Source organism: Prionailurus viverrinus, chromosome D1 (assembly GCF_022837055.1).
Source record: "Prionailurus viverrinus isolate Anna chromosome D1, UM_Priviv_1.0, whole genome shotgun sequence".
NCBI classification, from domain to species: Eukaryota; Metazoa; Chordata; class Mammalia; order Carnivora; family Felidae; genus Prionailurus; species Prionailurus viverrinus.
The window spans coordinates 56,866,071-56,892,215 of NC_062570.1; the positions used below are offsets into that span (position 1 = coordinate 56,866,071).

General features: G+C 54.0%; 1 protein-coding gene across 7 annotated transcripts in view; it reads left to right on the plus strand.

Annotated features, from left to right (window-relative positions):
• Positions 1-26,145, plus strand: part of GDPD5 (glycerophosphodiester phosphodiesterase domain containing 5) — a 92,430-nt gene that overhangs the window by 6,491 nt on the left and 59,794 nt on the right. Inside the window, exon 1 of one of the 7 annotated variants that reach the window (XM_047878753.1) lies at positions 12,746-12,861. The exons of 4 other annotated variants lie outside the window; for them this stretch is intronic. The gene's annotated coding sequence lies outside the window, so the exon portion shown is untranslated. Of the gene's footprint in view, positions 1-12,745; positions 12,862-24,862; positions 24,978-25,190; positions 25,236-26,145 lie in introns of those variants that run through there. 2 more of the 7 variants (XM_047878752.1, XM_047878751.1) reach the window with 2 other exon arrangements.

Sequence of the window (26,145 nt, forward strand, 5' to 3'; positions counted from 1 at the left end):
TCTCTCTCTCCCTCCCTCTCTCTCTCCCTCCCTCTCTCTCTCTCCCTCCCTCTCCCTCCCTCTCTCTCCCTCCCCCTCTCTCTCCCTCCCTCTCTCTCCCTCCCCCTTCACCCTCTCCCATTCTCTCACTCTCAAAATAAATAAATATTTTCAAACAAATAAACAAAAAAAACCCAAAATGTAGTTTGATTGGAGATTTTGGTCCATGGCGGGGAAAACAGACATTAAACAAGTAAGCACACAGATACAAAACTTCCAGATTGTGAAGAGTGAGCTCCTGGGGTGGGGCCAGTCCCATCAACGTTTAGGGATGGTGATATAGAGTCATGCTGAGACCACAGCCGAGTGCACATACTTATTAGACATGTGACTTGGGCAAGTGATTTAATCTCTCTGGGCCACAGTTTCCCCGTCTGTAAAATGGTGACAATTACAGCATCTGGTGCATAAGGTTGTAGTGAGGAGTAAATGAATTATACATGCAAAGCACTCAGAAAATACCTAGCACACAATAAGCACTCGATGCCTGCCAGCTGTCATTAGCTCTGTCTCCAGCACCTAGCACGGAGTTTGGCAGAGATCCGGTGCTCAGGAAGGGCCTATGGAATGAGTCCCAGGCTAAGGGCAGCTGCTCTGTGTAATGAATGGATGGCCTGGTAGGGAGGGGAGGGTTCAGAAGCAGCGACAACACCGCATGTGACAGAATGTGGCAGGGAAGGCGTAGGGGGTGGGGGGTGCGGCTGGGGTTGTCCAGTGCTGGGTGAGGAGGGTGTCAGGAAAGGCTTCCTGCAGGTGGTGTTCCCAGAGCTGAGCGTGAAGATATCATTTAACACACACATGTGCGTCTGCTGGACCCCACAGGTTTCCCTCCTCCCCCCCCCCCCCCCCCCCCAACCACACGCTGTCTCACCATCTGTGACATTGTGCTGTGAGGGCACTGGAGGGAGGCAGGTAGGGAGGAAATGTGGGCTGAGGTCTGAGAGTCTCAGCCCTTCCCAGGCCTGGGACCAAATCTCCTAGAGAAAAGAACAACCAGGCCTTGCTCGCACCCAGTAGAGGTGTCTTCCAGCATTGATCCTGTAGCTTTTAGGTTTTTAAATAAGTGGACTCGGTTAAAAAAAAAAAAATGCTGTGAAGAATTTGTCTCATCCTCGTACCCAAGAGGCTCCAAGAGAAAGTTTTCTTCCACTGACAAGAGCCAGGATCCCCAAGTATCTTGAAGGAGTTTGCCTCTGAGACACCCTGAAGTCAGAGATCCCTTGCTGCCCGCACTTGTGGTTGGCTGTGGGGCCTTGGGGACGGGACCTCATCCGTTGTGTTTTGCCCATTTTTGTGTCCCTCTTGTAAAATAGGCTCAGAGTAATAAACCTTTCTCCGAGAGGCGGGTAGGGAGCCTTTAGGGTAGAAGGTGCTCTAGTGGGCACATCTGGGCCCATGACTCTCAAATTTTTCTGCACACTAGAATCGTTAGGGAACTTTTTTTTTCTTTATTTTTTTTTTTTTTAACATTTATTTATTTTTGAGACAGAGACAGAGCATGAATGGGGGAGGGTCAGAGAGAGAGGGAGACACAGGATCCGAAGCAGGCTCCAGGCTCTAAGCTGTCAGCACAGAGCCCGATGCGGGGCTCGAGCTCACGGACCGCGAGATCATGACCTGAGCCAAAGTCGGACGCTCAACCGACTGAGTCACCCAGGTGCCCCAAGAATCGTTAGGGAACTTTTCATAGTCCTGCCTGGGCCGACAACCAAGGCCTCAGCAGTTTTTAAAGCTTCCTAGGTGATGTCAGCTCCCCAAGATTGACAACCACCCACCACCCTCTGTGGGACGCATCTTCAGTCTCCTCAGGATGATACCTGCACAGCCCCATGATAAGGAGCGCATTGCTTCCAGGCTGCTCCCTCCTTTGGGGTACCGCTCTTCCCGGGACCTCCCCGCCTGGAGAAACAGGGGAGTGGGAAGACTTTGCAGTCTGAGAAGCCTGGGTTCCAACCCTCCTCTGCTGCCTAGCTCGGTGTCTTCTCTGAGCCTCGGTGTCCTCATTTGAAAATAGGAATAGCAATCATCTTTCTCTGAAATGGCTGTGGAGACCACACGAGGCCATGCACAGAAAGCGTCAGCACGGGTGCAGCAGAAGGTCACAGACAGTGGCAGAGCAGGGCTACACCTAGACTCTGGACTCCCCCCCGCCGCCGTGGTGCTCTTTCCTACTGCTGCCACCACGGAGACCGGGTCTCTTAGATGGAGGCTGGTATGGGGAGGGATCGACACTCTGTCTTGGAGCCCTTTCCTGCCCCCCTTCTGTAAGAGATAAGATAAGGCAGCAGGCATTTTGTTTTGCTGGGATTCGTTTTAATGGCCAAAGCATCGGGCCCTCCTTCACAATGAAGCTTTGTCTGAATCTGCTTGTTTTTCCAACCTGGACACCCGTTGGCACCGCCCGCTTGGGGCCCCGTCCCACCTGGGAGAACGGAAGAATGTGAGATTTTTTTTTTTTTCCCTTCCATCTAGGGGAGGGTATGGGGGAGACATTGAAGGCCTCTGTCTGGCCCTCACCAATAACTGACCCCATTTAAGTCAGCTGCCTCTGTTGGAAGCCAGTTCAATGAAATTATTTCAAGGCAGTTACCAGCATGGGTTTTGCCGGCGGAAAAGCTTGCATTTGAGTCCTGTCTTGGTCACTCCCCGGCAGTATGACCCTGGGTGAGTCATTTCAGCTTTTTGAGCCCCAGTTTTCTCTTCTGTAAAATGCATGAATAGGATGCACTTTGTGGGCTGTTGTGAGAAGTAAATGAAGTGCTTAGTGTATGAAGCTTAGTGCCTGCTGTATACACTCAGGAACCGTCGTCGATTGTCGTCCATAAGAGCCGAACTCTGCCTCCTGCTCCTTCCTTCCCTGGTCTGGTCCTGCCCTGGCCTCCAGCCTGCTCCGTGTGCTGGGCCAGGCCCAGGCCGAGACAACGGAGGCCTGTGTATATAGTAACAGTAACGGCACCCCCGTAAACTGCTCTGCTTTAATCATTTGTTCCATGGTTATTTAGAAGAGATTCCGAGGGCTGTTTGGGGAGAAGGCTGCAGAAAGGGGGTCATTGGTGGTGGTAGTGCTTGATCTCCCCTGCTCTGGCCCAGCCAGAGAGAGAGTATCAGCCCAAGATGAACTGCTCCGGCAATAAATAGGGGTGTGGCAAACCAACAAAGGAGTGTGCAGCACCCAGAGCTCACAGCCCCTGGGAGCCATTCAGGGCTGAAGGGGGCTGAAGTTGCAAGGGGAGGAAGTGGTCAGTGATATGGACCAGGGCCGTGGCCTGCAGTAAAGGGAACTGGTCAGCTCAGGAGACCCAGGGGGGAGAAACCTCAACTCTCTCTCTTCCTTCCTCCAGTCTCCCACTGGGGCTTCCCACTGGGTGAACCTACCCAGAATCCCGTGGCACGGAGCCCAAGGCAGTCCACTAAGATCAGCCTTCCGGGCCCCCAGCAGGGCGGGGAGTGGACCCAGAGTGGCAAACAGGACGTATTCCTCACTCCATCGATCAACAGCTGTGGAGTCTGGTAGCCACCCACCTTAGGATTCGGTTGAAGGATCATCTCTTGTTACTTGGGCATATCCCTTATGAAGGGGGTGTTGGCCCCTACACCGGAGACAAACCAAAGCATTCCAGTGCCTTAGTACCCCTTGGAGATTGGTGCCCAGGCCCCTGCCCACCGAGCCTGCCACTGTGTCCAGTTCCATTCCCACGGGTCCTGAGAGGACCTGGCTCTGAGTTTTCTCCAGCCCGATCACCCGAACGACCTGTGTCTCTGTCCCTCTTTGTCAGGCAGTGTGGGGTAGTGGTTAGAACACAGGCTCCAAAACCGGACTTTCTCCTAAAATCCTGACTCTGCCATAGAGGCGGGGGAACTAGACAATGTGCTCCTAGTCTCTTGGGCCTTGATTTCCTCATCTATGAAATGGGGATAACGGAGAGTACTCAGAGGGTTGTTGTGATGAGCAAATGAGCGAACAAATGTGAAGTACCAGGAATAGTCCCTGGCGAGCAGGGAGCAGCCAGCAAATGACAGCCTTTACCGTGATCACAAATAATATAGTGGGAGCCCAGAACTCACAGCGTGGCTGGACCATCAGTATGGGGCAGGGACTGTCACCACCCTCAGTCTAGACTCTGTTCCAGTGACAAGGTTATAATAGTGTCGTGCAGCCTTGCCACACTGCGGACCCTCACCTGTCAGCCATCTGCCCCTCCCCCCGCCCCAGTCCTCTGCTGCAAACCATGTCCTGGGAGAAATGGCTTCTCGTTCTGTCAAGCCTCAGTTTCCCCATCTGTGGACTGGGGTAAGTACTCACAGGGCTGGGGCCGTGGCATGCAAAGTGCTGAGTGTGGCTGGAGGAGTCAGGCTTCTCCTCCACCCTGTTGCCGCACAGAAGTCAGGGACCCAAGAGGCCTGCCTTGGTCCACGTCTCATCCCCCAAATCAGGCTGTGGGTAGCTTCCAGAGTGGCCTTGCCAGGGAGAGCCTAATCTGTGGAGTGAGGCAAAGGTTATGGGTAGGTTGGTGTCAGGTGAGCTCAGGTGGCTCTGGGGTAGCCACTTTACATGCTGTCCTTAGAGCTGGGCGGCCAATAGTGGCTCTGACATCAGCCTTTAATACCCAGAATGAGCCACACCACCCGGAGCTCAGGTGGCTCTAGAGAGCCTATGTAGACCAGGTGAGAGGAGTGTGGGGCCAGGCAGGCCTGGGACAGATGATGCAGGGGGTGCTGGGCCAACACTACAAGGCCCTGTGAAGGGGTGCCTGGGTGTGGGATCTGGGGAGAGCATGAGGTTCCTGCCAAGCAGGGCGCTGGAGGCATGGGCAGATGGAAAATCTGTCGGGGTCCATTGCATGGAAAGCACCCATGAGGCCCCCAGCAATGGTGTCTTGGGGGCAGCTGGGCAGACCTAGAACGCAGAGCCCTTTCTTGGCAGCTGGCCGCCTCTGAGCACTCCCTCGCCTCCCTGACGGGAATGCTGTGCATCACCCATAACACACCCCTGGGCGTCTGAGGAGGCTCAGGCATAGAGGCCCAAGGTGGGTGTGGCAATGAGGGGAGGTGTGCAGGTTTCCAAGTCAGTCCTGGCTTTGAAGCCCAGCTCTGCCTCTCTTGACCAGAACTTTGAAGGCACTGGGCAGGTCACTTAACCTCTCTGAGCCTCACTTGCTCACCTGTAAAATGAGGGCCGTAGCCCTTCCCTTCCAGATCTGTTTCGAAGCGAAAATGACGTGACGGACGAGATTGCACCTTCTACTTTAGAGGAGACTCCACAGTCATCCTCATCCTGCTGTCTTTGTCCCTTTTTAATGCTGCCTCAGGAAGTTCTTTCTTGTGTTCAACTGAGATCCATTGTGCTGTAACTAGAACCTCCTCCCTGTTGAGGGCTCTGCAGAGGCCCCTAGAGTCCGTGCTCTATACAAATGTGCCCCGTCAGTACCTGCACTGAGGCTGCGTGTTGGTGTTCACCCTGTGGCTTGGGGGCCGAGCTGTCAATGGCCAGCGCCTCCTGACCACCGTGCAGTGGGGGTGGGTGCATCATCCTGACTGTTCACACTACTCTTCCTTTCTGTGCTCAATCCATGTTCCCAAAGGGATGACTCTGGGGCAGTGGAGAGAGCCCTGAGCTGGGCCTAGAAGGCCTGGGTCCCGGTACCCACTTGGCCCGTCTTGCTGTGTGGCCTGAAGCCAGTTAGCACCCTCTCTGGGCCACAGTGAGGATGTCTGTGCCTGGGGCTCAGCTCTCTCCGGTGAAGATGTATGCGGTTCTGCCTAAAGACCATTTTCCTCCCTCTCCCCGACCTGGGCCCCAGCCAACTTGGGAAGCCAGCAGATTAGGGTCCGGCTGGTGGCCGGTGGTGGTAAGAGCCGAGTCCACTCTCCGACTAGGGCTCCCAAGGGCAGGCAGTGATTTCAAGGTTAGATGGGGGATTTCTGGTGGATGGGGTAAGTACCCTCCTCCTCGGGGATTCTGAGAGCCTGAATCTCTTCCTACCCACCCCACTGCACTCACCCAGCTAAAGGTCAGTCACGTTTCTTGAGTCCCACCTTGGAGAATATCTTTTCCCACATGAAGTCTGCTTTAATCCCTCATGGTGTGGGGGGAACCCGAGGCTCAGAGAGATGAGGAGACTGGCCCCGAGGCCCCACAGCCTGTCTGCGGGGAGTGGTGAAGGAGCCTGGAGCTCCTGATTCTGCGGAGCCCCCGTGGCAGAATGTGCCCTCTAGGCCTCATGTGCCCTCTAGGTCCTCGGCAGGGTGGAGCACAGGGGAGCCAGGTGGTCTGAGCAAGGCTGTTTGCAGCCTGGGATGGGGCTCTGGGAAGAAGTTGGCCAAGGAACGGAGGAGGCAGAGGGGTTAGGAGCCCGGGAGCCCTGAGTTCTGAATGCCCCTGTGAACTTCAGCATTTGGTTTCACAGAGGAATCAAGACTCATTTCTTGGTGGCTTTGGACACCTAATAGTTTACCTTTATAAAGCACTTTGATATCCACAATGTCACTGAATCCTCACGGCAATCAGTGAGAGGCAGCGTGGGACTCGTCTGGGAGGGCAGGAGAGGGTGAGCCTGGAATCTGACAAACCCAGGTTTAAATTCCAGCTCCCACCAACTCTCTGCCTTCGAGCAAGTGAGTAACCAGCTGAGCCTCAGTTTGCTTATCTGTGGAAGGGACAGTCATTCCCCACAACAAATAGCAACGGCTGTCTTGCTGGCTGTGCACACTGGGTGAGATAAAGTCTATGACCACTGGCCCAGTGCCTGGTGCAATATAGTAGTTTTCGTGATATTTATTATCAGCCCCACTTTATAGATGGGAAATGGAGGCTCAGAGAAGGAAGGTGATTTGCCTGAGGTCACACGGTGATCAGGCTTGGTCCTCCAGACTTCCTGTGTGTGGCTTTTTCCTCCAGCACTTCCCTTTCTGTCCTCAAGTGACCCGACACCTCGTTTATCCAGTCTTCAACGTGTGATGCTGTCTGCTGCTGTCTGATGAGGCCCTGAGTATACCCTCCCCCGCCCAACTGCCTACCAGCACTTGCCTGGCACGCAGCGGGCACTTTAAAAATGTTTGTCCTGTGCATGACTATGTTGATAAGTTTGTATAAAAATGTAAGTGTTTTTCCAGGCAGCCAAGGCTTGTGTCCCTAAAGCTTCCTTCTCCCTCATCCCCTTTAAAAACAACCCTTTCATAGTTTGGGTTGGAAACCTTGTGAAAAGGATTGATCACTTCCTTTCCCTGCACAATGCCGACATGGTTAACCTCTCCGGGAAGGGCCTTGTGAGCACTCACTGTGGTGCTGGGAGCACTGAACCCTGCTGGCCCTGAGCCGAGTGACCCTGGGCTGCTGCGCCTGCTTGACTGCCGTAGGGTCTGCTTTTGCAGGTTTCTGGCTCTTCTCACCTTGACCTTCATTCTGCTGCCTCCAGCAGTCCACCACCTTTCTTCCCTCGCATACCATGTGTCTTTCCTGATTTACTGCTTCTACCAGTTAGGGTAGGGGCTAAGAAATGGGACAACCGAACTTATTGGAATTGGTTTGTTCGTTCATTCAACAGCCATTGTTGATTCTGGGTCTTGCTAGGGATTCCATCCATCCGTCTGTCCGTCCGTCCTGATGGAGGACTTCTGCAGTGGCTTGTGATCAGTCAAGACATGACCACACCCTCCTGGCAGTGCACGCAGGGAAATAATGATGTGTACATAGCAAATGCCAGTACAGGACCTACAGTTTATGATCTGCCTCTGAGTGCATTACCACACCGAGTCTTTACAACAGCCCCGAGAATGGCTTTAGCCCGGTTCTGCGGATGATGAAAGCAAAGCTCAGCAAGATGAGGTCTCCTGCCCAGTAGACAGCAGTGAGCACGGAATTGCAATGGGAACTCAGGTCTCCAGCCTGGCCTGTCACCTGTTCCCTCTCCTCTGTCCTCCATCTGTAAGCTGTATGATGCCCCATTCATTTTCTGCTTCTGTCACAAAAGATCACTGGTGATGGCTTAGGCCGGACCTGTGCCTCTGTACAATGGTCAGCACGAGGAAATGTGGCCTTGGCTGTACGCCAGACACAAACACCCTTTCAGCGCGTATACCTCGGCCTGCAGTGGACCTGCTCACACCATCCAGTCCACACTTCCCAAACTGCTCTGAGGAGCCCTAGTTCCCGGCAAGGGTAAGGGTCCCGGGACGCATGAGCATACAAATCCGAGAAATGCTAGGTCACATAAATCGAAACAGGACTTCTCAGGGCTTTTTAATGTGTTGATGTAAATTAGTCTCCCAACAGGTGGTGCGGTACGCAGCCAGCCTTTCCCAACTCCCAGGCTTGCTTCAGCATGCAACTCCTTTGTCACCAAGCAGGGTCTGGGACTAATAGCCTAGAGAGAACACTTTGGGAAGAGCCAGATCAGCAAACCCGTACTTTCTCATTTTGTACCGGAAGCCTCCAGCTAGAGCTTCTTTCTTGCCCACGGCTGTTTGCATTTTGAAAGAGGATCACAGGGAACATGGTTTAGCCCCAGGACAGAATTGATAATAATGGCGGAGGTTCAGGCAGCGGGAGGAAGTGCAAGGTGGAGATATTTTTATTCGTTCGTCCACCACGCGACCATATCTCAGACATCTACTGTGTGCCAGGCACAGAGCCAGCATTTGGAAATGCCAAGATGCGTCTGACTAAGAACCTTCCATTTCATTTCCCCGTGCCCACGAAGGGTTTTTAAAGAAAGACAAATACAAGCCTTAAAAGGAATAAGTGGTTCTTCTGAACTGTTCAGGGTCTTTGTGGTGGGTGGGTGTGTGAAGTTCATTTCGTCGGGGGCTTTAGTCCCGGGTCCTGAGGGGTGTGAGTGAGCCAGTTCCAGGAACGGTTACCCTGGGCAGAGTGAACAGATGTTGTCAGGGAGGTCAGGAGTGTGGGGAGGCTCAGAGGAGGCAAGGAGGGAGGGAGCGGGCAAGGGCAGCTGGGAGATCTTGAGTGAGGCTCTGCAAAGAAGCACAGAGGTTATAGTGGGAGGTGCGGGGGTGGGCAAGCATCCTGGGAAGACAGGAGCCTGAGCAAAGGTATAAAGGTGGCAACGGGTGGGTTATGTCTTTGGGGTGCTGTAAGGAGCCAGGGTGGTGGGGGAAGAGGGAGGAAAGGCGGTTTGTTAGAGATGGGGCTGGAGAAGCTACCTGAGGCAGATCATGAGGGTCCGAACACCAGCAGAGTATGTTGCATTCATCCCAGCGTGTCTGGCACCCGGCGGTGCCCAGTTTGTGGACTGGCCAGACTCTTCTACTGCGGGACCTTGAACAAGTGGTTCCCCCTCTCTGGACCTTGAGGGGCTCGTGCTCATGTCAGTCAACGTCACCTAGCACTTCCCCTCCAGCCTTGAAGGACTCTCAGGGATTCTTGATGTGTGTGCAGGGCAAGACCCAGAGCATTTCCCCTCTAGCCCGAGGTCCGCTGGGCTGCCCTAGCTGGGCAGGGGCCAGAGGCTCCCTGGACAGGGGGCAGCCCATTGGCCGGGGCGGAGGTCAAGCTGGCTCTGCTGCTGGAACACTCCTCGCTGTCTTTCTTCAGCAGTTGGGCACTGGGCTCAGGATGAAGTGCCTTGGTGTCCTCATTGCTTGCTGGCTCTTCTAAGGCTCCAGGCTGTAACTGGGGGGTAAGGGGAGTCGAGCCAGCCTATGGTTGCGGGTTGTGTACCTGAAGCTGTTTGGTGCAGGGTAGGAAGTTCTGCTTCTTCCTTCTTTGGGAAAATGGGTAAGTTACTTAACCCCTGAGCCTCAGTTTCCTCATCTGTAAAATGGGAATCATAGTAATTTCCACACTGACCTTTTGTGAAGATTCATTGGCCTGTAGTCTGTGAAAGTGTGTAGGAAACTAACTTCTCCCACACATGTGGAAACCAGTCTTGTAAATAACGTTTATTTGCCCCCTATAATCTCCCAGGCCTCTGGCCCACTCACTCCTTTCCTGGAAGTGCTCCCTGGGCACCGCATACCATTTTCCATGCAGGTTTCTCCTGCTGAGTACATTTTATCCAGGCCAAAGCCATAGGAGCCCATGAATTATGTACAAGGAGCACATGCAGGCCAGGGCTGTGTTTACACTCCAGTGTCTGCGTGCATTCCAATAGGAGGAGAGACAGCACCGCCCGTCCTGTCTGCTGGGGGCTGGACCAGATACCGCCCCCTCCCCAGCTGCTTCCCAGACGCCTGCAGGGCGTTGGGTCCTGGTCTCTAGGGAAGGGTGGGGAACACATGTGAAGAACTCCCCCCTCCCCAGCTTACCTGTCCTGTTCACAGGGCTGGGGTCCAACAGGGCCTGCCCACCTACAGGCCTGTGTCCTTGGGTAGCTGGCGGGGAGGGGAGTGGTTGGGGCCCGTGGGCAGAACAAGACAGTCACCCTCCCCCCACCCGCCCATCCCCTCCACTTCCCAGTTGGTGCCAGGACGTGTCAGTCGGGACGACTCAGATCTCTGGTGGTGTGGATGCTGCTTTATTTCAGCAGGGCTTAGTTGCTTGCTCTCGGGGGGCCTACACCTTGTCACGCAGAATCCTTGGTCACAGCCACTGTGCCCATGATGAGGCGCAGGGGGACAGGACTGGGCTCTGCCCAGCATCTCTTCTCCCAGAGTTCTGAGGGTCCCTCTCAATGCCCTTGTTCCTGAGAGGCTCCCAGATGGTGTCCCGGCCCCAGCAGGGGGGCTCCCGGCAGACAGCTGGACTCAGCCAGCACCCAGAGGGATCACAGATGCTGGCTCTGCTTGGGCTGGCACGGGGGCAGGGCGGAGTGGGCCGGCAGGGGGAAGGAATCATGGAACGGGAACGTAAACTTAAGCAGTTTATTGAAAGAAGAGCCAGTAAACATAAGCAGCAGTTCTCCCCCATCTTAAAAAGGCCTGACACACCCCGGTTTCTGTCCAGCTCTGTGCAGTGCTCGTGCAACCTTAGATCTGTGACACGGCCTCGTCTGTAAAATGCTGACGACAAGGCCAACCTCACGAGGCTACCGTAAGGTCAGATCAAAACACCCAGCAGGTAGGACATCCAGGAAGGTGCCGGGCACGTAGTAGGCCACCGATTTTCAGGGAGGATGTAATTATAGCCCAGAGCAAAGAAATCAGGACTTTGGAGGCATGATGTGGTGTCTTAGCAGGAGAAAGAAAACTTCTGTTCAGCAACTTGAAAAGGTCAGTGCAGCTTAGACGTGTTCTCACACCGATGACCCCAGCAGAGGAGCTTCTGGGTCAGCAGGTGTGGGGGACCTTCCTGTTGGGACAGGCGACGCTCTGCAGCCAGGCAGCCCTGAGTGTGAGGTGTGATTCTGCATATTTGCCAGTGGCCCAGGGTGAGTCCCCAGTCTCCCCATCCCCGTAAAAGGGAGGTCATGGATACCTAACTCTCAGGGTTGTGAGACTCTGGTGAGAAATGCCCTATAAAACTCTACTGGGGAAAAAAAGCACAAGTGACACATAGTGGGTGCTTGGGGGCTCTGCAGGAGGGTGGCCTGGGGTGCAGGCCAGTGGCCCAGGGCAGAGAACCCAGCCTCACCTTCCTTTCCGGCCTCAGGGCTGTGCTCTGCAGCCCCCCTCACGCAGGCCTCAGGCTTCAGGAAGGTCAAGGGCCGCCTGACACCTCCTTGTGGTCACGATTGACCCCCAGGCCTGCACCACGGGGCTGACAGAGCTGACCGGCAGCTGGCAAGGAACTAGGCCTCTGCTCAGCTAAGAATAGAAGGCTTTGTGTGATTTAAGTAGCAGCCGGATGGCATCAGGCCTCCCAGCCTGGCCCAGGGGGCTTATTAAGCGGGATCTGGGGCCATTGTGGGTCCTCCTGAGTGGAGGAGGGAGAAGGTGGGTGAAGGGTGCTGGGGCCACCACGGGCTTCCCCAGGACTTCTCTCTTGTTTCCACGTGATGATGATTTGATTTTTTTTCCATCAGTGAGGCTCATTGCTCCTCCCGTCTTGTCCCTGGGGCTGGCTAGGGAGCATCACCCAGTGTTCCTGGGGGAAAAAGCTCTCTGGGAAGTGTTCAAACAAACAAACTGGCCTCTGAGAGGAGCAAACAGATCCACGAAAATGGCTTTGTCTTCAAGGAGAGAGCTGTCGATGGTGGCCATTTATTGAGTGCCTACTGTATGCCAGACCCTGCTGGGCTCTGTGTTTGTGCCTGTGCCTCATCAACCCTCAGAGGGGTGCAGCTGGGAGGTGTCCTCATGGACATCATCCGTATGATGTCCAGCTAGTACTTGGCAGAGCTGAGATTGGAACCAAGGACTGTCCCACCTCATTCCTTCTGGGGGCAAAAGATTCCTGAGTCGGGGGAGAGGTGAGAGTCTCAATTCCTGGAGAAAGCCCTAGGCATGGAGGACTTGTCTTGGTGCACTGAATTGTGCTTTACTTTTTTTTTTTTAAATTTTTATTTTAATGATTATTTTTGAGAGAGAGAGAGAGAAAGAGAGAGAGAGCACAAGCAGGGAAGGGGCAGAGAGAAACGGAGACACAGAATCCCAAGCAGGCTCCAGGCTCTGAGCTGTCAGCACAGAGCCCCGTCGCGGGGCTCGAACTCATGAACTGTGAGATCATAGTCTGAGCTGAAGTCATATGCTTAACTGACTGAGCCGCCCAGGTGCCGCGAATTGTGCTTTCCTTCATGTTACTCCAGGACTGGATTGGGAAGAGGAATTGTGATCCTGTCACAAACAGAGTAGGTGCAGGCACCTGCTTGTTGAGTTGGAACAAAACCAGATCCCATTGGGGCTCAGATTCCCCTTCTGTGAAGTGGACAGAAGCTGCTTGGGGCAGGATCACGAGGCCACAGCACCAGATTCCTGGACTTTTGAACAGTGAGTGTCCTCGTCCCCCTCTCTGCAGGTCCTTGGTGCCTCCCACCTCCCTCTCCCCTCAGAGATTATTGCCAGTGTGAGAACTGGGAGGAATCCTGGGTCACCCTTCGGTTGTACAGATGGGAAGACCGTGCCCCAGAAGGATAGGGGTCATGAAACAAGTGGGCTGGGAGCACATAGTAGGTATTTAAGAAATCCCTTCTTTCTTCCAGTGCCTGCTCCCCTTTGGGCACTGCTTTGATGTGCAGATCTGAAGGGCTGTTGTGGGCTGGGGGGCGGAGTCAGCCAGGTCCTAGGAGAGAAGGAGGGAAGCAGGGGCCAAAGGTGCGAGCCTGTAGTGCCCCAGAACCATCTGTACTTACCCAAATCCTGCCCAACTCAAAGCGCCCCCCCCCCCCCCGCTTCTGTGGAGCCTGCCTGGATTCCCCTCCCTAAAGCCCTTGTGACCTCCCTCTCTACCCCAAGAGTGGGGGATTTTTTTTTTTAACTGTGCTAAAATACACATGACTTAAAATTTACCATCTTAATAATTTTTTTGTTTAGTTTATTTAGAGAGAGAGAGAGAGTGAGCGAGCAGGGGAGGGGCAGACAGAGAAGGAGAGAGAGAGAATCCCAAGCAGGCTCCATGCTGCCAGTGCAGAGCCCAACATGGGGCTCAAACCCATAAACCATGAGATCATGACCTGAACCAAAATCAAGGCTTGGACACTTCACCAACTAACCCACCCAGGCGCCCCAGCATCTTAATAACTTTCAAGGGTACAGCTTAGTAGTGTTCACTTTGTTCACATTGTTGCACAACAGATCTCCAGAACTTTTCAACTAGCAAGACTGAAATACCCAGGAAACTGCCATTCTCCCTTCCGCCCCCGCCCCCCAGCCCCCAGCCCCCAGCCCCTGGCAACCTGCATCCCACTAGGAATTTGACTACTCTAAATACCTCATATACGTGAGATCACACTGTGTTTGTCTCTTTGCAACTGGCTTATTTCACCCGGCGTAATGTCCTCATGGTTTGTCCATGTTGTAGCATGTGACAAGGTTTCCTTCCCTTTTTAGCGGCTGAATAATATTACAGGGTGCATGCATGCCGCACGTTTATCCATTTGTTTGCCACTGGACATGTGGGTTGCGTCACCTCTTGCTACTGTGAAGAGTGGAGGTTTGGGAGGTGAGCGGGCCTGGTTTGGACCCTGGCTTCTAGCATCACTTGAGCTGTGGGTCTGAGTCCTTCGCCCCTTACTGCTGTGCCTGCGGGGGGAGGGGCTGCAGGGATTAGAAATTGTGCGTGTAGAAATGCCCGGCAAGACAGTGAAGCGGGGGTGGGGGGATTCATTCTCATCATGCACTTTCCATCTTGGGACAGATACCTTTTGGGGTTTAGGGGATCCACATGCCAAGCCCACCTTAACCCCCTTCTACGAGGCCAGCTCAGCATCTGGTGAATCTTACAGCAGTGGAGCGGGAGAGCACCTGGGCCCACAGAGGGGCAGAGACTTGCCCAAGTCTGCACAATCAGACAGTGGCCATGGCAGGATTAAACTAAGGTCTCCAGCCTTCCGGCCCAGGGACTTTCCTGCTGTGGTCTCCAGGATCCATAGGCCTGGTCCTCAGGTGGGACTGGCTCTCCAGGGGCCTGTGTGTAATCCTGTGGCATGCAGGGCTTGGGGAGGCAGGGAGCAGGGAGATGAGCATCTCAGGCTCCTCTGTACAGGGCCAGAGGCAGGTAGCATCAGCTGGGCTCCTCTGATGGCCACCTTCTCCCAGGGCTGTGGACAGCAGCACTGCCCCAGCGATGAGGGGCTCATGTCGGACTCCTTTGCATGGTTCAGGCTTGTCTGAGGTCCTGCCTTGCACCTGGGAGCTCACACTGTGCTTTCACTCACCTGTTCATTTGCTTATTCCTTCCCTAGTCATCTATTCAGCAAACACTCCCCAAGGCCTGCTGTGGGCCTGGAGACCAAGCCGACCTCGAAGGCAGTTAGTGTGGTGTAGCAGTAAATAGTGTGGATTCTGGGGCTAAACTGCCTGTGTTCCAATCCTGACTCTGCCAATTGCCTGACTCTGCTCTGTGATCTTGGCCAAATTGCTTAACCTGTCTGCCTCTGATTCTTTTTCCCTAAAGTGGGGATAACGATGTTCCAGTGACTGTTATTACAAATCGCCTTGCAATTCAGTGACTTTATATAAGAACAACCATTTTATTATCTCAGTTTGTATAGCTTGGCAATCTAAAATGGGCTCAGCTGAGGGGCGCCCGGCTGGCTCAGTCGGTTAAGCGTCCGACTTCAGCTCAGGTCATGATCTCACAGTTTGTGAGTTCGAGCCCCGCGTTGGGCTCTGTGCTGACAGCTCAGAGCCTGGAGCCTGCTTCGGATTCTGTATCTCCCTCTCTCTCTGCCCCTCCCCCACTCACACTCTGTCTCTCTCTCTTAAAAATAACGTTAAAAAAATTTTTTTAATGGGCTCAGCCGAGGGGTTCTGGCTCAGTGTTTCTGACATGGTTATAAGCCAGATGATGGCTACAGCAATGAGGAGCTGGGGCAGCTGGAGGTTGGCTGGGCCTCTCTTGATCTTTATGTAGTTTCCGGTCTTCGTTTCCATCTGTGAGCTCCTCTGGGAGCCTCGGAGTAGTCAGGTTGTCTACATGGTGGCCCAACACTCCAGCAGGGGTACCCCAGTGAACTCCACAGAAGCTGCATCACATTCGATGAACTGGCCTTGGGAGTCTCGTAGGGTCACTTCTGTCATTACTCCCAAGCACCCCCCAGATTCAAGTGGGGGTAGCCTAAACCCTACCTCTCCCTAGGAACATTGTAGGAGGCGCATGTGGGGTGAAAGCTACTGCTGCAGTTATCTTTGAAAATACAGTCTGCCACAGTTGTGAAAGTTAGGTAAGTCAAAACACGGGAGCTGTCTAGAACGGTGACTAGGCATTGTATATAAGAGATAGCTATATGTAGTCAAGGGTGACCGTATGCAATTTACTCATGATGTGCTGATTTTAAGACCTGATTCCCAATGCGGAAGCCAATTCGATGAACTGTAGCATTTTTCATTTGGGTATTGAGGGATCTATAGGAATTCAACAAGCAGGGGCAAGTGGGAGGGCCCTCTGTGCAAAGGGAACGAGCTGTGTAAAGGTGTGGAGCGTAAAGTTCCTGAGGCCTGGACTTAGCTCCTGGTGACAGGGGCTCCCCCTGAGGAGGGGTGGGGGAGGGGGGCTGGGAAAGTGAATGGAGGCCAGGCTGAGAAAAGTTTTGCGGATGGGATTTGATCCTGTGGCTCCCAGGGAGTTCTTGGCTGTTTCTCAGGCAGAGATATGAAGGGCTGGAGTACCCTAGTGAGGGAGCCACTTCTGAGGTGTGACCAGCAGAACTGGGGGAGGTACTGGACTTAGGGGGTATAGGGAGAGGGCAGGAATGATGGGACTCGTGCCCGCGTGTTTGCCCAGGGCGTTTGCATCAGTTTTGCATGTGATGAGCATACCCACACTCACTTGCCTTTTCTCCCCTTCTAGAATATTGGACACTTTGCAATTTTTCTCTGCCGCAAGGGGAGATGGAAGGGTGGGAGGGCGCCTGCCTTGGCAGAGGGGTCTGGAAGAGCCTAGCAGACAACCCTAGGGAAGCTGGCAGGGCCAGAGAACTCTCAATGGCCTCCTCCTCATGCCTCAGTCCCATCTGCGGGGGATGCCCCCCCTGCCCCCGCCACCCTCATGGTCTCCCCTTCCAACACCCCTGCCTAGTGTGCAGCTTCACAGGGTCCAAATAGAACAGATCCCAGGGGTTGTAGTGTCCACCCCGCTCACATTACAGATTGGGAAACTGACGCCCAATGACTTGCTCCACATGCCACAGCAAGTTAGCAAAGGATCCAGCCTCAAGCTGGCCACATGGCTGCAGCAGGTGCAGTGGCACTGAGGGCTGCCTCTGATTCAGTTTGACAGGAACAGGTGCTCTTCGGGTGCAGGGCTCCTCCCTATGAGATCCTCCACCCTCCACCCCCGAAGCCTCCCCCCAGCCACTCTCTAAGGCCAGTGCTCCCTCCTGAGGGAGGTCGTGGATTTGGAGGTCAGGAACCTGATTTCAAGGAAAGAGAAGAAGGGGCTCTTTAGCAGCTATGTGGTCTTGGGAAAGTCACCTTGTCTCTCACCCATGAAAGGAGCAGGAGCGCACCAACCCCAGCAGGGCTGTCCTGAGGATTAGATGGGCCCTCCGGTGCTGAGCGATAATCTCTGGTGCTGGTGCTGCATCTGGGAAAGGGATCCGCCAAGGATTACTCGGGAGAGGGATTTGAGCTGCTATGTGGAGGCAAGGCTGGACTAGCGCTGGGAAAAGGGACTTGGTCTTGACCCTAAAAGCTCTGAGCTTGTGACGGGGCCGGTCCAGCCCTTCCCTTACACGTGAGAAGGGGCCCAAGGGAACGATTGGGGTGGGATCCAGGCAGGATCCCCTTCGGGGGCAACCTCCCCACCTAGCACTGAGAGGGAGGGCTTCCCAGAGGAAGAGTTTATGGAAACTGAGAGGGAAGGAAGGGTCGAAACAGCAGAGCAAGTACGGTTGCTGTCTCCTCCCGCCCCAGCCCCAGCCCCTGCCCTGCATGCAGCTGTGAGAGACAACCCTGAGCTCCAGCCAAGCTGACCTTGACTCCTGGCACCCATGGTGTCCGTGAGGGAAGCAGAAGCCCAAGACCACACTGCTTCCAGAGTGCTACAGCTATGGGCCTGTCTACACCTGCGTGTGCCTCCATGAGCCTGTGTGTATTCACGTGTCCATGTGTATTGCCTGGGTCTGCCTGTGAATATGTGCTCTAAGTTTGTGTATGTCTGCCTCTGTGTGTTTGTGCATGTGCTAGCACATGTATGAGAGGGGGCCCTTGGTTTCCTGCAGGCCCCATGGGGTCTCTCCTTATAAATGGCAGACAGGTTAGAATGTGTCCACAAGGGGCCAAGTGCTCATGTGTTTTAAGCCCCGAGGAAGGGTGGAGCAGAGAGAGCCCTTGCTCTGGCAGGTGTGTGGGCTGAGGGGAGGTCCAGATCTCACCAGTGGGGCAAATTCAGCAGAAAGACGAGTTCCTCAGATTTCGAAAGCCCCTCCCAGGGGCTCCTGTGTGCAGAACTTGGACCCAGAATCAAATCAGGCACCACCTCTACTCTTGGAGCCAGCCAGGGGCATCAGTGTGCAGCTGAACACGAGCATGGCTGCTGAACCGGGCCGTGCAGGGCCCATGGAAACAGGAAAAGGCATGCCCAAGTCTACCAGGAGAGTCAAGGAAGTCTTCCTGTGGAAGGAGTTTGAGCCAAGACTGCAGGGCTATTTGGTGGGAGGGGAGGGGAGGTGGAGAACAGATGCCAGGTGGGCCTGGGGGCTTGAGGAAGATGGGTGGGAAGGGTGATTCTCATCTGCCGGGCCTGGAAGACTGGAGAATGGAGGTGCCTTGAGATAAGGCACAGGGGTGGAGCAGGTTTGGGGGAATGTGATGAGTCATCATTGGGCCACTGGGGGTGTGAGGTTCCTGTTGGGGTGTCCAGGCCGGGATGACCAGGGGTCCCTGGATACTCCAGACTTGAGCGTGGTCCAGGCAGAGACAGCGGTGCTAGGTGATCTTGCACAAGGAGAGTGTGAAGTGCAAGGGAGGACAAAGGGCGTAGGAGAAAGTGCAGCACGAGGCTCCGGGCAGAGAGGGGGACCTGGAGGCAATGAGGGAAACCAGAGCAAGTGGTGTCCTGGACGCCAGGGTCCAGAAGGTTTCCGGAAGGAGGGTGAGGCCCACAGTGTCAGGGAGGAATGAGAGCTGCAAGGTGGGCTCACTCATGTGGAGGTCATGGTTGAACTTGGCGGAAGCACAGGGCTGTGGGTTTAGCAGCAGGTGGGAGGGAGGCAGTGGAGACGTGAGTGTAGACAACTCTTTCAGAGATTTGGATGAGACGGAAGGAAATAAGGGGTGTGCTAGCTGGGCTGGGGTGGAGGGGGACAGACCGAGTGAGACTCAGGGCCTATTCTTTGCCGCCTGCAAGGAGCCAGCCCAGAGGAGGTGCCGAGGGAGGAGGAGCAGGGTGAGGCTGCTGTGGACACCTGTACCGGTTCTCTGCTGGGGCCCGGGGGAGGGCGCCTAGAGGGGGCGGATTTTCCTGGAGGGGTGGGGTGCAGAGCAGGGGAGGAGGAGGTGGCATGGTGGCGGCCCTCAGTCCTGCCCTGAGCTCTGCCAGGCTCCAGGGTATCTGGCCACCCTGGGGGTGGGAGGACCTTACATGCAGAGACTTTTGACGTCCTAGGAGGCAGAAGCCCCACAAACTCAGAGCATCTTCCTGAAGCAGGTTGCAAGTCAGTGGTTGAAGCTCAGGGCTGGGCGGAGTTGGCCTCCGGTGGTTTTGGGTCTGCAGGGCTCTAGGGGTGGCTTCATAGCTGCTTCAAACAAGAAAAGCCTGGGAAGGTCAGGGCACGGATCCTCAGGCTTCCAAGGAGGCCACGCCCAGCTCCCTCGGGTTAGGGGGTGGCTGTCTGCCGAACTGGAGCAGGTGTTCACAGCCGTCTCGCCCTGCTCCCCTTCTGGGCTGGCTCCTTCCCTGAACAGGCCCGAGTCTCACCCAGTCTGTCCCCCTTCCCCCCTTTCCAGCTAGCACTCCCTTTCTTCCCAATTACTGGGAAGTTCTTCCTCTGGGTCTAGCCGAAGTCTCTCCTGCTGTGCGTTCCCTTCTGGTGAACTTGTTCAACCCTGCTCTGTGGAGCCAAGCTGATCAGCCGGCCGCTTTGAGTGGCGGCCAGTGTTTTTACAACTTGTTTTCATGAAGTTGGTTTGAAGTCTCCCTGCATTCCCAGAATGTCAGACCCGCCCTGATTCACAAGGATTGACCAAAACAGGATCTGAGCCAACGAGAAGAATCTGAGGACTTAGTCATCCCCCTTGGATCATCTGCAGATTCTCCTGCTTTCCTTCTAATAAAAAAAAAAAAGACAAAAGTAAAAAAAGTAAGTTAGCTCAGATGGCCAGGAGGGTAGAGTGTGGGAGGGATGTACATAGGCTCAGATGATGCCGGCCCAGGCTTTCCTCAGGGGGCCCACCTCAAGTCAAGTTCGTTCTGCTGCTTGCCACATGGGGGAGCTTGAACAACTCCGAGTCTCAGCCTCAGTTTCCTTGTCTCTGAAATGGGAAAATTAATGGCACTGACCTCATAGCTGTCTGAGGTGGGGCGATCTCGAAGCAGACCCTGAGACAAGGGTTCACGTGAGAGTGATTTATTAGGAAGTTTTCCAGAAAAGAAGCTGCTAAAGTAATAGGGAAAGTAGAACCAGAAAGAGGAGGAGAAGCAAGCTCTGGGGACATGAGGCCAGAGCTGACCGAGGGCAAGGATGCCAGAGAACTTAGACCTTTACCCAGGTGGTCACCGGTAAAGGGGGGCCCTGGGGACCGGCCATGACCGCAGGCAAAGGGATTCCAACAGCCTCAGGGCAGTCCACCCACACACCTCCACAGATGTTGGCTGCTGGGAGGGACCACCAAGAGGCAGAACCTTCCTTGTGCTTCCACTGTTCCCCCAGGCCCAGGTGCTGGCTCACGCTCTCTCAGCTTCCAGAAGCAGAAACTCACAGAGCTCCTCAGCTGGCAGACGTGGCCCCAGCCCCCAAGGTTCTCCCCGATGACTCGGCTTCATGCAGCCTTTCCACCTTCGCCAGGTTGCCTGGCTGTAGTCCCTTCTGGAGAAGTCTGCCTCTGTGCCACTTATATCTCCAGCCCTGCCTGCACAGCCTAGGGGGCATCTGTGAAGAGCAGGACATGGCAGAGGGCCCAGGGGCAGTGGTTAGATCAGGGCCATGGAAGCATTGAGCACCACAGAGGAAATCAAGGCCCTTGGGGCCCATCCCCACCTGAATTGAATTTGACTTTTCTTCTCGGCCCACGGCACCCCACCCCACCATGTCTATGGGCAAAGCCCAGGCGTTCAAGGATTGCTTCTGGAACTCATGTTGGTCAGCATGTCCCAGAAACAAACAAGCAGGAGTTAGGCTCTCAGGACTCTGACGATGACGACTTTAACTGGTGGTGTCCTCCTGGGGTAGCCCAGATGGAATCTGCCCCAACCCTTCTCCCACCCCTGTGATGTCACTCACAATCTGGCCTCCCCACTAAGGCCTTTGGGAGTCCAGCGCTGTAGAGCATGACAGGCCTGGGTCCTAGTTCAGACTCTTGTGCCTGCTCTGTGACCTTGGCCAAGTCAGCTCCCCTCTCTGAGCCTCAGTGCCCCATGTTTCTCACCAAAGTGTTGTATCCACCCACCTCAGGTCTGGTGATTTCAACATGGTGTTAATCCCTGTTTGATACCCAGAGAGGCAAAGTGACTTGCCCAAGATCACACAGCAAAAGGGTGGAGGTGACAGGGCCAGGAATTGCTCCCTGCCCCCTGGCTGGTTAGGGAAGCACCTTACCATTTATCAGCTCTGCTCTGGCTCCCAGCCCTGTCTGATATGGAACCTGCACTAAGTTCTTAATGAACAGGATGGCCTGAGGTAGGGACCCCAGTGGTCAGTGCGTGCTGTTTATCACTAGTTCCTCTGACAACCATTTATGGACGTGCTGTGGAAAGGGTTCGTTCTGTGCTCAGATGGACGGGGTCCTGCTTTTCCCAGGCTTAATGTCTAGCACACATATCCCAAGGCCTGGGCTCCTCCCTGCCTACCCTTCCTTCCAAGGAGCGGGCAGGGAGCGGCTGGCTGGGGTGGTGGATGCAGAGGAAACAAGCTTGTTCGGTCGTGGCTATTCGTTGCTGCCTCCAGTGGATCCAGTGCTGGACTAGGTTGGGGTGAGGCTAGGAGAAAGCGCCGATCCACCAACAAGGCCCCCCTGCACCCCACCCCCAGCTCATGCCTCCTTTGTTCGGAGGGCACTCGGTGCCTTTCTCTATACCATTAGACAGTGGGCTCCCCCACCAGGGCTTGGAGCCTTTTCTGGCACACAGAAGAGCTCAGGGACTGTGTGCTGGTGACTGGATTTATGGTTGTGTAGACTGGCTTGGGAGTCCGAGTACGAATCCTGGCTCTGCCATTCACATAGCTGTGCCCTCGAACAAGGGACCCAGAGCCCTTGAGCTGTTCTGCTGTCTGCAGAGTGCAGGGGCAATGGGAGGCTGAGGGAGACAAACGAGAGAGTGGACAGACTCTCTGCCCCTTTCAAGGCTACGGCCGGCCCTCCGCATGTGGTCGACGGTGCTGCGGTAGATGGACCGGCATGCGCCAGGCCAGTGGGAAACACGAGACGGATGGCGTTCGGTCCTATCACATCGGTTCTCCCTGTCCGCTGGGTTCCCCCAATCCTCCCACGGGGAATCTGGGCTGGTGGCTATAACCCATTTGAGGAACGAAGACCTGAGCCTAGAGAGGAGGCTGACCTGCCGGCAGTGGCCAAGCCAGGCTCAGAGCCCAGGTCTCCTGGCTCAGTCTCCTACTCTCCCCTACCCTGTCCCCCTCCGGAACCTGGCTCCTGCTCTCTGGAAGCACTCTGTGAAAGATGCTAGGAAGGGTGGTGGGCCGGGAACGTGGAGGTTTCTCAGGAGCGTGCATTCTGGTGGCTTTAGTCCAAGGGGATCAGTGTGACCAGTAGGCGCGGAGTAAGTGGGCCGAAGGCGGGCATGGGTAGAGGTGGACTGAGAAGGGGTGCAAAGGAGAAAAACAGTTGTGGGGACCAGAGGTCACTGGGTCCATCCGCTCAGCCTGATGGCCAGGGGGCTGCCAGACACTTCTAGGCCCCCTGGGCCAGGTCCCTTCCCAGATGGTGCTGGAAGGTAAGGGACTTTAAGGAGCAGCAGGTCTGAGGGAGATGCTAGTCAAGTCACGGTCACTGTCCTTGAAGGAACCCCAGTTGGCTCTAGAAATAAGGCCCACATCTAAGCATGAGGACCTTTCATGGGTACAGCGCTTTCTAAAAGGCAGACTCCAGGGAAGACAGGGCTGGCTGGCAGCCCGGCAGATGCTCAGGTGAAGTGACCAGGGCAGGTGGCCTGGGCCCCACAGAAGTGAGAGCTGGTGGGCGGGGAGTAGACAGGCAGGCCCAGGGCAGAGTTTGCTGGGCCTGGGCAGGCGGGGGGGGGGGGGGGGGGGGGGGGGGGGGGGGGGGGGGATGCAAATGGAGGCCCATATACTTTGTCAGATATTTGAAGGTGATACCACAACTCAGAAACTGCTCAATGAAATAATTTGATTTTCTCTTCTTGACAGATATATCTTCATAATACAAATTGAAATATACACATAAAGGTTTTATACAACTGAGAGTGACTGAATAGCAAAGGAGACTGAATGTAGTTATTAGTACACATCCGGGGGCTTTGTTGGTGATGTTTGGATGCATTGCTACTTATTTTGTAAAATATATTGTCTTCATTTTTACAAGATCACTGTAGTTGTATTGTTGTAATCAAGATTTTCACATCATTTAAAAATTGGATATTGACGGTAATCATCTGAAGGATCGAAAATAAAATGCGATTATATTTCAAGTGTATAGAATATATTTCCATCAAAAACGTAAATTTTTTTTAACGTTTATTTATTTTTGGGACAGAGAGACAGAGCATGAACGGGGGAGGGGCAGAGAGAGAGGGAGACACAGAATCGGAAACAGGCTCCAGGCTCTGAGCCATCAGCCCAGAGCCTGACGCGGGGCTCGAACTCACGGACTGCGAGATCGTGACCTGAGCTGAAGTCGGACGCCTAACCGACTGTGCCACCCAGGCGCCCCCAAAAACGTAAATTAAAGTAAATGTAAAGAAAGGAGAACTTACATCCTCAAAACTTGTTTTCATTCCTTGAAATTATCTATGGATATTAAAACTATATACATTGTGAGGCGCCTGGGTGGCTCAGTCGGTTGGGCGACTGACTTCGGCTCGGGTCGTGATCTCACGGTTCGTGGGTTCAAGCCCCGTGTTGGGCTCTCTGCTGACAGCTCAGAGCCTGGAGCCTGCTTCCGATTCTGTGTCTCCCTCTCTCTGCACCTCCCCTGCTCGTGCTCTGTCTCTCTCTGACTCTCAAAAAATAAATAGATGTTAATAAAAAAAATTTTTTTTTAAACTATATACGTTGTAATCAACGAATATCAGATTTTAAAGTAAAATTATTTAGAGATGAAATATCCACATTTTTGAACATTTGTAACTGTGAACCTATTCACGGTCCCAGGTGTCCATGTGGTTGCCAGTGTGAAGGATTAGCATCACACTTCATGTTACATTAATTTGAGTAATATGAATTCTTAGATGCTGAAAGATGTTCTTCAGCTGCCTTGTGTATTTATTGTGGATACCGCACTAATTCATGAGTACTTTTAGAACCACAGATTGGAACAGGGAGAAAAGCCAAATAAAAAGAAAATGTTGCTCAGCATTACTGGGAAAGACACTTTGTTATGCAAGAAGCTATGGCTAGTCGCTGTCTGAAAGGATTTGACAAGTTTAATTTGCCTCTGGAATGTTTCCTGCTACTTAGTCCCCTCCTCCACCACCACTCCTAGTGTCCCCCTCCCTCATCCGCAACAACGCAACCCACAGACCTTTATCTGGACAGAATCATCTTTTGTTCTTCACGCCAAGAAATGGAGAAGGGTTTCAGCGGAACCTGAGTGGTGTTAGGGGAGCGGATGAGGCTCCCGGGTCCCATGGATGTCCTGTGGTGGGGGCTCCTGTATGTTCTCTACTACGTCCGTTTGTGAGCATGTGTCTGTGATGTGTGGGGCTCAGGGCAGTGGCCTTTCTGCCCTGCGCCTAAGGGTGATTCAGGGGATGGGATGAGATCTCATCAGTGAGATCTCTATCGTACAGTTTAACGAGAGATAAATGATGGAACTTGTGCCATGGCTGGTGTCTAAACCTCTGTGTCTGCGTTCACTCATTCATTTCACTCGTGTGTGCGTTTACTCATTTATTTAAAACCTGTATTCACTTCCTCCAACCCTTCATTTCATTGTGGAATGCCAGGCCATAGGCAGTCTTGTGATGCAGCCCCAGATCCTACAGACGAGGGAATCAAGGCTCAGAGAAGTGCACTGGTGTACCTAAGGTCACACAGCAGGAAAGCCCCTGGCAGGTTTCACAGTAGAGGATGGACGCCACGTTTGAGTTTCAGGTAAAATCTGAATAGGTATTACTGTATCCCAATCGGCTTTTGGGGCTCTGCCACCCAGCCACCTGCCTCGGGGCCCTTTTCAGTTTGAAGAGCCACTTCCTGTTTGGGGCCAAACACTTCCTTCAAGTGACTCACAGGCTCCCACTGGTCTCGTGCTGGGAAGCCAGCGTGGGGGTGGAGATAGGCCCAGGCCACGTCACCTTCTGCCTGCGACCCCAGCTGGGTGACCCTGAGACCAAGCAGTGCCACAGATTAGAGGTAGGAGATGGAAAAGGAAGGAGGATGTCAGACGGTTCTCACCCGGCCTGGTGGGCAGGACTCTGAGGGAGCAGGGGGACCTGAACCCCGGCCACGGTGGGCAAGGGGGCAGCCTCCACATCCCGCCCTTCCCACATCTGGCTTCCAGGGTAGCCACTGCCTATGTAGCCGCTGAAGCAGAGACGGGGGCGGGGCCCTCAGGGAGAATTTGCGACACTTTCTCTTCAGTGCAGAAGGACAGTTAAGTGGAAAGAACATGAGGCCGGGAGTCATGAACTTGAATTTCTGACACCAACTTTCTCATGAACTTGTCAGCTCCCTATCCTTCTCTGGGCCTCAATATCCATGCCTGGGGGAGGGCTCGCTGGCTGTGACCTTTTGTGGTAACTTGGTATCTCAGGATTTATGCGAAGAGATTTGGGGTTGAATTCTGGCTCTGCTACCTTGCTGGCGGCGCCCACGTCTCAGAGCCTTCATTTTAAATTTCGAAATAATAATCACTTTCAAGCATTTTACGTAATTTAATCCCCACATCAACCCTGTGAGTCAGGTTTACTATTATTGTTGTCATTGTAACTATTTTATAATACGGAGATTGAGGCACAGAGAGGTTAAGTAACTTGCCCGAGGTTACACAGTAAGAACCAAGATTCTGATGTGGACAGTTTGACCCCAGTGCCCATGCTGTTAACCACTATGTGCTTGCTACTCAAACTGTGGTCCTTGGACCTGAGCCCCAGCATCACCTGGGAGCTGGTCAGAAATGAAGGATCTCAGGCCCCCTTGTAGACCTACTGTGTGGGACTGTTTTAACAGGGTCTCCAGGTGATTTGTTTGCACACTGAAGTTTGAGAATGTTTCTATTGAGAGTGTTTATATTCCACCCATCACTTAGGGTCATAATGAATGG